General features: G+C 50.1%; 1 long non-coding RNA gene across 1 annotated transcript; it reads right to left on the reverse strand.

Annotated features, from left to right (window-relative positions):
- LOC108636958 lies at positions 773 to 4,062 on the reverse strand. Its single transcript, XR_001918655.1, has 2 exons — positions 3,987 to 4,062; positions 773 to 1,100 (listed from the first exon to the last, which is right to left on the reverse strand). It is a non-coding gene; the product is annotated as an uncharacterized LOC108636958 (long non-coding RNA).

Genomic DNA, 9,253 nt, shown 5'->3' on the forward strand with positions numbered 1-9,253 from the left:
CCCTTTGTGTTTTAAGGACTCAGCCTGGCCCGAACAGGGCGGGGGGTGGATAAACCAGTGGTGGTGACTTTGCTCATTGCATGGAAGCTTTGAAAGATCCAACAGGGATGGGGTTATCCAGGGCAACATTTCAGGATCCAGCTCCAGCTAAATAGATGACCCTTGGGGAACTGGTAGTGCAGAACTGTGGGTTTGGGTTTCTTTTGGTAATGAATGTCATGTCCAGTCCAGGGGCGACTGGTATTCTCTAGGACTTTCCAGTTTCTAGAGAGTTCCAACATAGTAATAGGAGGCAGCAGGGCTGCTATGGGCTGGAAGTCAAAGAGGCTTCAACAGCATCCAGTTAGCTCTCCTCAGGCTAGGGACCAACCCTGGCCTGAACTTGTTTGACCTTGAAAGAAAGAATTTATGGCCAGAATACAGCTCAGCTATGGTTTTCCTATCTAGTTGACAGGAAATACTGCTGCTCCTGGACCAAGGGAGGAAGAGAAGTCAAATCAGGCCTTTGATTTGTCACTCTTTAGAGTGGTGGTGCCGGGGCTCCTATCTGTTGGATGTCGAATCTGTAGCATCTCTTGTGATTAACGGGAGTTGACAGGTGGTGGACTGTGTTTCTTTAAGAGGCATTTTTACAATGTTGTGTTAATTTCTGCTATATGGCAAAGTGACTCAGTTATATACATTCTTATTCATATTTATAAGAGGTGTTTTGTAACGTGACAAGCCAACTCCCAAAACCATGATCTCAGTAAGGAAAACAAGGATGCAGGGAGAGAGCAGAATCCTGTTTATTAATGACATTCCTTTTCAAGACAAAAAGAGACATGAATAAGGGAGAAAAAATAGGGAATGAGCAGGCTGGTGATTTCCTCAGCCTTCAAAGTGAGTGTGCTTTCTTTCCTTCCCCTTTATTGCCCCTTACTACATCCCTTTGTATATCCAGACTTTTAATTATAGATTCCATATTACACACAATGGCCTTGGTCAGGGTGGGCATTAGAACCAAGCTGCAGGTGTGGCCGTGTTGGTGAAGCAAACAGTCGAGCCATCCTGGAAGAGGTGGCGTCCCCGAGATCCAGTCCCCGGCTCCAGGATATTGGCTGGAAAAGGAGTTGAGTTTTAGGCGTCTCGAAATTCCCATAAACCAGTTGGAAGAAAAAGGCCACAACAGGATAGCGGGTTCACCTGGGAAAATCGAAACCTGGCTGGTGCGCTGACAAGCTGTGGAGAGGAAGAGGTGTTACTGGGAGCAGCTGCCTGAAAAGGAGAACCAGGTAAGAGCCCCTGGGCTGGAGGCTGTGCTCACTAAAGGGAAACAAGTGAAAGCCATGGCTTAAGTTCCTTCCGGTGTGCGTGTCTAGGAAGCCAGTGTATGTCCCCCAGGTCACCAGAGTGACCACGGTTCACTTGCAGGTTACTCTATGATTGGTCCTCAAGGCACTGCACTCAGGACAGCCCAGCACAAAGCCAGAGAAGCTGCTGAGGACTTGGTCCTGTGAAAAGCCACCTCTGTCTCTTGCCGTGGGGAGAGCTTGATATTTTCCTCCCTTTACAATTTGCCCCAAGGGCAAGGGTATTAATGGCCCGGTTTCTAAAATTCTTAATACGCTAATCCCATCTGTAGAGTAGCTACCACTTCAGCAAAGAATTGCCTAAAGCTCACAAAGCTATCAACTCAGAAAGACTTAAAAAGCAGACTAGAGCAGATGATAGCCCTGAGCTAGGACTGAAGAGAGCTGAATTCGATCTCTAATATTAGAGTTGTAGTGTATTAACTCTTGGGTTCTGAAGTCTGCTTGCCTGAGTTCAAAATTCTGGCTCTTGTTCGTCGCTTTAATTTTGGGCAAGTTACTTCTCTCAGTTCAGTGTCCTTATATATAAAACGAGGATAATAATAGCTTTAACCTCACAATGTGATTGTGAGAAGCAGAGGAAATAATGTTTATAGTGCACTTACCTCAGAACCAAGGGAGACTCGGGTGCCAGCTGCCCTTATCACACAGAACGTGACCAGAACTAAATCTGCAAGATGCAAAAAATCCAGGTCTCCCCTGGACTGCATGAGGGTGGACTTCTCTGTGTCTCACAACTGCTTCCCGCCCGAGATGTGTGCTCCCCATACAAGGCAGGCTGAATGAAGAGAGGGCACAGGACCCCAGAACTGGTGACAGCCCAGTGCTCAAAACCAGAGAATGCACCTTAGTTCTGTCGTCACCCCAAGTGAGGCTGTGTCATCCCCTCCTTCTGCTACTCAGCGGTGGCTCTAAACTCAGGACGCTTGGTACTCTGGCTGGCAGAATTGCCCAGAAACCCCCGTGGTGATGTTACTTAAAGTGGACCCTTGGGCCATGCCCCAAGGGTGCTTGTTAAGAGGATTCTCAGGCTCCTGCTCCCCTGACCAGCAGCCCACCATGGCCCTCCAACCAGTCGGGCTGTTTAACAAGGTGGTTCTTGTGCACTCAGGTTTGACTCCCCAAGGCAAAATAACCCAGAGAACAAAAGGAAACTGTTGGGACAAGTGAGTCAGCTGAGTTGAATTACCCCAGGTAGGTCTGAGACCAGGCTCTTGAAGGCTTGGGGAAAGGGGGCAGGGAGACGCTTGTTATAAGTTCGATGGCTAGAACTACCTCAACGGTGTTTCCCTTCTCCCAGTGGTGCTCAAGCGCTCATGAGGACTGCCTCGCCGCTTGTTGAAGCCCCAAGCAAAGGTGATATCATGGGGCAGCACCCATTTTTATGCCACACTGACTGTCCTGTGTCACCAAGCTGGTTTATAAGCCAGCCGGAGCAAGGCTATCTCTCAGGCCCATTTGCCAGGCTCCGTTCTGCACAGCATGAAACTAGAGCTTTTCTTTGCTCAAAACAGTTGCTCTGGCCTGAGGAGGAAACCCATGTAGGCAAGAGGAGTTTGCCAGCCTCTACGTTGGATACACAGTGGAAAAATCATGTTAGGAACTAGGAGCCTCTGACTCTGCTGGATCATGAGTGGGCAAGACAGAGTGTCCTTCAATTTTGAGGTTCGATAGTTTGGGGTTTACTGAAGGCATGGGCTTAATTAATATATCCCCATACTTTCCCTGAGAAGGGGATAAACAAAAATATTTTCTAGTTTATTTCTCAGATAGAGAATCAAATTGGTCAGCTCATTCCCGGACGAGCTAGGAGAAGCAGGCTGAGGTGGACACAGGACTGACGGCACTGGGCAGGCCCCTGCTTGCCTTCTCTGGAGGCTTTCCCAGCAGCAGCATCACCCAGTGGGCAAGTGTCGTCATTGCTCCGTTAGGTCAAGCTAGGGACAAGGAGACAGAGCTTCAGAACCAGAGCCCGGGTGGTTTAGGTCACAGGCTCTGAGCCCACCTGTCTGGACTGCCTGGCTCTGGATGACTCTGCCATGGTTTCCTGAGGCATGACACGAGGACAGCAGTAGAACAGAGTGCCGCCGTGAGGCGGGAAGGCATAAGTTGGAACGTCTGGCACTTGGGGAGGACACACACGTTAGCAGTTCTTAGGTCTGTCTGCCAGCATAGGTCCTGGCTATGCAGCCGTTTGAGTTTTGTTGAGGTGTGGAGTGAATCAGCTCTCTCCTTCAGTATGTTAAAATTCTCACAAAGAAGGGGCAGTAAATACATGTTGAATACCAAAGGGCATGGTAACAGATAGGTGTTGTTTGATTTCTGAAGGGACTCTAGCAAGACATGGTCTGCTGTTGTTTGAAAATATCTCAACTTGGGAAATGAAATACACCCTTGCTGGCTGGGTCGGAACCATTAGCCATGACCTTTCTGGTTTCTTCACCCCGTTCTCCATCCCGGTTTCAGTTCATATTTCTGCAGTGCATTCCTGATGGCCTGCATTAAGCTAGCCACAGAGACACAGAACCATCCTGTGCCTGCCCTGTGTTTCCTGCTGGGGCCTCGTTACGATAAGGGTGGAACCTTGGTATTTACAGGGCCCCTTGAGCAGGGGTGAGGTGGGGACAGACTCACCTGCTGGCTCCATGCGGTCTGATGACTGGATCCAGGGTCCACGTGCTCTAGCTCTCCCTGGCTGACGTGTGTGCCCTGAGTGCGCACACACGCACACACCCCCAGCAGGACGGGTGTGTCTAGAAAAGAGCCAAACAGGTGGGCCTGGACAATTCACAACCAGCCGAGCCAGTTCCCTCCCGTGCCCATGTGGGATGCCAGCCGCACCAGCAGGCCCAGGTCTGACTGCCAGGCCCCATTTAGGGTTGTTTTCCTCTGATGTCCATTGCACGGGTGGGGCCCTTGTACACCTACAGCCTTCTCTGGGCCAAATTATCCAGCACAATCTCTGCTATTAATTTTTTCCAGTAAATTAAAGGCCAGAGGGGGAAAGAAAAGGAAATGAAGAATCAAGGATCCCATGTTAAGAAATCTGTGCCAGAACCTTCCACTCCAGCACTGAACATGGTGAGGGTTTGAGCCTCCTGCCAAGAAAAGCAGAAAGCTGACAGCTCCACTGCAGGCCCAAAGGGAAAGGTAAGCCCTTCACAAGCCAGTTCCTGCAAGGCCCTCATGAGCCACGCAGAGTCTGGTTCAGAAAATAACCAAACAGGCGTGCAGAGCTGCGGCCCACGCCCCTGGGCGCTCATCAGCAGAGAGGAGTCCAGCTGGCACTGTGGTCCCACACACAGGCTTGAGAGTCTCATTGTTTTGTATCTCCCGGAGGCATCAACGACTGGGAGGTGGCAGGGACAGATCTGGGGCTAAAGGACAGTGGCCAAAGGCTTTGGGCCAAAAGGCCACAGCAAGGCCAGCCAGCTGAGAGGAGGAATGTCACGTCCACAGCAGATACCTACTGCAGTGGAGACTTCGGGTACAGGAACTCTGGTTTGAATGACTTGACTATTCCCCAACCAGGGAGTGAGTCCAGGGCCCCGTCCTTCTCAGAGAGCTGCCATGAGCCTTTCGGCAGGCCTTCTTTCCACCTGGTCGCTCCCACGAGCCCAGGTCTGGTCCTCATGTTTGCTGCCGCACCCCGAGCACAATGCCTGGCCTGTCACCAGTACCCTACGCATACACAGGAGTGTGTGGGCCAGCGGACTCCAGCTCTCTGGTGAATGTCCGTCTCTGAGCACTGTTGGGTCCGTCCTGGGGTTGGTTCTGCGTAAGTTCAGTCCATGGGTATTTGAGCAGCCTGTATTCTCAGCCCAGCACTGTGTCAATCACTGGCGGGGTTCGGGGCAGCTGATGAAGCCTGGGCCCTACCTCCAAGAAGCTTAGAGTAGGTGGAGAGCAGATTCAGGCACATGGCACAAGTGTGCTTGTCCAGGCTACAGATGCCAGAGGAGTTCAGAGGCTGGGGCCCTCCGTCCAGGGAGGGTTGGCATGTGGGAGGGGCAGGGAGCAGGGCCAGGTCATCACTTCTCAAGCTCTTCCTGTGCTCTCCTTCCTGCCTCTCCCCACCACAGTGCCAGCCTCAGGCCCCCAGTGCAGCCGGCAGAGGAGCAGGGTGGAGGCTATGGGGGGAAGGAAGGTGGGCCAGAGCCTCTACCCTGCACAGGCTCCTGGCCTGTAGGCCCAGGCCATCACAGGTCTGGCGGATGGCAACATGAAGTCCCCCATCCAAGGTAACCAGCACACAGTACCTTTTATTTTGAAAAGAATTCAGTTGTGCCCAAAGATTGAGAAAGGAGTCTACTGAACCCTAAGGTACCCATTTTCCAATGTCGACAATTACCTACCAACATGCAATACTTCTTGAAAGAAAAAGAATAGAAAAATGCATTCGTATTAAAAGAAAGAATGGGTATGAAAGAGGGACACAGGAGCCAATTGAAAGAGCTCCTAATAGCCAAATCTGGAACAATTGGAGCAGTAAAATAAACAACGCAGTATTAAAACACTGATTTATAACCCAGAGTATAAAATATTAATCATGATATAAATGATTGAATGAATAAACAGAGCATAGATAAACTTCCCAAACGAATTGCAAATAATTTATGTAGCTACTCCGCCCTCGAGGATGTGGGGTATAACTCCCCACCCCTCAGTTGGGGTGTGCACATGGGCTTCCTTCTAAAGGGAACAGTGTGGAAAGGGGGAGAAAGAGGAACCTTACGGGGGGACAAACCTCAGCCAGGTGGCCAAGGTTAACAACGTCAGTGAGAGGCCATGTTGATAGCATGTACCACTGATAGGATGGGAGGAAAAGGCACTTGACCTTTGTGGTCTTTCTCCTCAAAACTCAGTCTAATCATGAGAAAAAACTGACACAAATCCCAGTGGGTGGGCAGCCTGCAAAATACTTGATGAGGGCTCTTCAAAACTGTCAAGGTCACCCAAAGCAAGGTGAGTCTGAAAATATCACAGCCAAGAGCAAGCTAAATGTCACGAGGTAATGAGGTATCTCGAATGGGATCCTGGGACAGAGAAAGGGCATAGGTAAAAATGAAAGAATTCCAAATAAAGTATGTGCTCAATCATGTCCAACCTTTTGCAACCCCCTGAACTGTAGCCTGCCAGACTCCTCTGTCCATGCCATTTTCCAGGCAAGAAACTGGAGTGGGTTGCCATTTCCTTCTCCAGGGGAAATAAAGTATGGGCTTTAGTTAATAGGTCAATATTTGCCCTTAGTTATGATGAATGTACTATATTAATGTGAGATACTAACAAGAGGGGAAACTGGCTAAGGGGCAGAAGGGAACTCTGTGAAAGTTTATCATTTAAAATGTATTATTGTTGTTCTTTCTCACAGTTGTGTGTCTGCAGAGGGCAGAGAAAGTGTCTCATTAACCTGGGCTGTTGATGAGCCCTCCGCCCGCCTGCCTGGTTTTGTTGTTGGACGTGCCTAAGAAGTAGGAACGAGGAACAGTAGCCACTGGGCCCTGTACTCTGAACCTCCTGCATCAGCTGGTAAAACACAGAGCCAAGGTTACTGCGAGGAAGTGAAAGAGGATGTCCAGGAACCAGTTAGGCGTGCTGGGCTGGAGTGGAGAAGGCTGGCTGTGGTCAGCTCCCGGGAAAACTGACTCACCGTGCCTTGCCTGTGAGTCACGCCACGTCACACTGTGCGCCGGGTGGCCCGCCCGTGGTGCGGAGAGCGCTGCTTTATGCTGGGGACTGACAGTTGAGGGGTGGGGGTGGCAGGGGGGCTGCCCAGAAGGGTAAGGTGAGCCTGCCCCGACTCTTCATTATCATCATCCGCATCCTGGTGAAAGACGGGAGTAGGCATTCAAGGCCTCGGTCGTCCACCCTGGGGGAAACTCATGCACGTTTAGTCTGCTCCCCACCCACTGAGACCACCCATTTCAGAGACTGGGAGTGGTGGGAGCACGTGGCCTTTGGAGGCAGCAGACCTGGGTTCAGATCCAGACTCCACTATTTGATAGCTGGTGAGTCACTCCAGCTCTCTGACCTGTTTCTCCAGCTGTAAAATACAGATAACACACCTGCCCCACCCACCTCGAGACTGAATCAAGCGTCAAGTGACGAGGGGCAGTGACCAGGAGGCTGTCTTCCCTGGGTTCTTGTTTGGATGGAGGTGGCAAGGACAATCAGCATTCTTTTTTTTTTCTTTGTCTGTCCTGGGTCTTAGTTGCAGCACCCAGGATCCTTAGCTGTAGCATATGGGATCTAGTTCCCTGACCAGGAATCAGAGCTGGGCCCCACGCATTGGGAGCACAGAATCTTAGTCACTGGACCACTAGGGAATCCCTGACAATCAGCATTCTTCAGGCAGCAGGTGAGGACTTCGTAACTTGGGGGCTAATCTGGGATAGAATTTTGTGTGTGTCAGGATGCTTTTGGTTGCAAGCAATAGTAAATAATCAATCCAACTCAAATTGGCTTACCTAACTGAGAAGTCCAGAGGTAGATCCCGGCTGCAGGAGCAGTGTGACGGCGCTATGGCTGTTTCTCAGGAAGTCTCTCAGGGAGTCTGTGTGGACTGGCCTCTAAGACAGGCTTCCTTCTAGGTAGGAAATGGTTGTTGGAGTTCCAGGCCACACATTCCACCATCCCTAACAGGAGAGAGCTGCTTTCCCCAGTCATCAGATGTCTAGGGCTTCCCTCTCTTTGGTCTATTTTAGGCCACATCCTTGGCTCTAAATCAATCACTGAGGCTAAGACAAACCATGCTGATTGGCTTAGGCCTGGGTTATTATTAAACCTGAACAAGTTGCTGAAGCAGAAGGATAAATTAAAGTGATTGGCTTGGGCCAATCAGGACCTGGCCTGGACGGGGGTTATGGAGGAAGACTTGCACAAGCCTTTTGGCTGCCACAGTTGGGGAGGGAAGGAATGGATGCCGCAATGTCCACGACAGGCTTCTAGAATCCACCATTATGGAGAACATAATGATTAGATCGCTAGCATCCATCTCTCCCTTTTAAGAATCAGCCTGCAATGCAGGAAACCCTGGTTCAGTTCCTGGGTTGGGAAGATCCACTGGAGAAAGGATAAGCTCACTTATCCTTAAGGTAAGAATACCCACTCCAGTATTCTTGGGCTTCCCTGGTGGCTCAGATGGTAAACAATCCACCTGCAATGCGGGAGACCGGGGTTTGAGCCCTGGGTTGGGAAGATCTCCTGGAGAAGGGAATGGCTACCCACTCCAGTTCTCTCGCCTGGAGAATTCCATGGACAAAGGAGCCTGGCAGGTTATAGTCCATGGGGTCACAAAAAGCCAGACACAACTGAGCCAGTTTCACACACACACTACGAATTTGTACTGAGGCTTCATTCTTTCCCCATTCTTGGTCTTTGTGCTTCTGATGGAGCCCCATTTCCTGCTCATGGGAGAAGCGTGTGATCAATCAGTGTATTGTAGTCTCCTGGCCATGGGATTGAGTCTCAGAAAAGCACTTGGCTTGATCAAAGCCAGTGAAATGCTATGATACTCACTGGGAAGGAAGTGTCTGCTGCTCTTGTCTGCTGAACTTGACCCTAAGGGTATGTAAGGTTGGAGTTATTGCTGCTGCCATTTTAGAGTCACGTGGAGAGAGCCTGACACCAGAGCCATTATAGAAAGATGGAGAGAAACCTATTGAAGCCACTCACAAAGCTACGCTAATTCCTGAACGTTACAGTTTATGAGTCAACACATTTCCTCTTTGCTTTAAGCCCGTTTGGGTCCGGTTTTCTGTCAGTTGCAACAGTTCTTTACATCATACAATTCTCCTTCCTGTTCAAGGGCAGTGAATGACCTGAGCAATGCACACTGGTGGTTAAAATGTTTGGGCTGAATGTTAGCAAGTACATTTTGTCATTTAACACTAATATCATGT

Source organism: Capra hircus, chromosome 10, assembly GCF_001704415.2.
Source record: "Capra hircus breed San Clemente chromosome 10, ASM170441v1, whole genome shotgun sequence".
Lineage (NCBI taxonomy): Eukaryota > Metazoa > Chordata > Mammalia > Artiodactyla > Bovidae > Capra > Capra hircus.